General features: G+C 47.2%; 1 pseudogene; it reads right to left on the bottom strand.

Moving 5' to 3' along the window:
- Positions 1 to 271: 271 nt before the first annotated feature.
- LOC139704327 (U2 spliceosomal RNA) lies at positions 272 to 429 on the bottom strand (annotated as a pseudogene).
- Between the last annotated feature and the right edge of the window lie 838 nt (positions 430 to 1,267).

The following is a 1,267-nucleotide window of genomic DNA, read 5'->3' as shown; positions in this document are numbered from 1 at the left end:
TTATCAAAATGCCTTCACTAGTCTTCTCCCACCTAGCTATCTTCCTTCCTCAATTTGCTTGAATTGTCAGCTACATATACACACATGTACATGTAGATTCATTTAAAATCATTTCAAGGCTCATTTCGTGAAAGGCTAAAGACCAATTCTTGAGTCTTTCTCTGAGATCCACAGAGTGGTTTTAGAATTCAGTTCAAGCAACTCTGAAACACCCACCCATCTGTTCACTGCAAACTGTTCTACCTTTCCTTTCTGTGGCTTGCCTTCTAAAATAAGGAGATCTGAAGACACATTACCAGGTTATAGGTAAGCAAGCTTTACATCTTTACCAAAAAATAATCTGCAAGTTTAACCCAAAATCAACTGCCTGATTTAAACTGATAAGAACAGATACTACACTTGATCTTAGCCAAAAGGCCGAGAAGCGATCAACTGCCTGATTTAAAGAAAACTCTATTTGTATCCAGTAGTTCCAATTCCAATATCTGCTTCTTAAGTGGCTCTAGAAGGAGTGAGCAATGAGCCAGGAAAAGAGAAAAGAAATCAAATATTACTTAAAGCTCTGGGTGCCCTTCTATTCAGCAAAAGGACAAACATCGACCCTTCTTCCCTCTACTGTTCTGGGAGTCTCTCTTCTGGTTTCCTTCCCTTGGTACCCCCACCTCTGTGGGACACAATAGGCTATTCCGAATTGTGATACAGAACAAGGAGCAGAAGTAAGACCAACTTTTCCTAAAGTGTAATAGAGGTGCAGTCCCACTGCTGAAAGTTGAACTGAGTTGGTTTTCTTCTAAGATGACAGGGAGCATCTCATCAGGCCGGCTGTCACTGGCTTTCCTGGGACTTTAGAAGGAGGGAGGTGGCTAGTGTATCACCCGTGTTGACAGATTCAGTCTCAACCACTCCAGCCAAGAGCAAGGCTGGCAGGAAGAGAGAGGGGCCCCACTGCCTTCTAGTGCAGGCCTTCAGGAAATGAACATTTCAGAGCAGAATTGGGCTGTGGCCAGAGGTCATCAAGGGAGTTGGGAGAGGACAAGGGCCTCAGGACTTTAAGGCTCCAGAGGCATATAGCCACTCTCATCCTGTTCCTCAGTGTGTCCAGGCGGCTAAGCACCCATCTGAGGGGCTGGAATTGGGACAAAGCAGCAGGCCAGGCCAGGAGAGGGCGGCCTGTTAGGGGAAAAGGGCAGGGGAGGGGCTCAGCCCTCGCACTGCCTCTCCCCAGGGCCTCTGCTCTCCAGGGGCCCCTGGAGCTGGGGACATCCTG

The sequence above is a fragment of the Marmota flaviventris genome, unplaced genomic scaffold (genome assembly GCF_047511675.1).
Source record: "Marmota flaviventris isolate mMarFla1 unplaced genomic scaffold, mMarFla1.hap1 Scaffold_49, whole genome shotgun sequence".
In the NCBI taxonomy this organism is placed as follows: Eukaryota; Metazoa; Chordata; class Mammalia; order Rodentia; family Sciuridae; genus Marmota; species Marmota flaviventris.
Note: the sequence above shows the minus strand (reverse complement) of the source record. Positions and strands in the feature narration are given on the sequence as shown.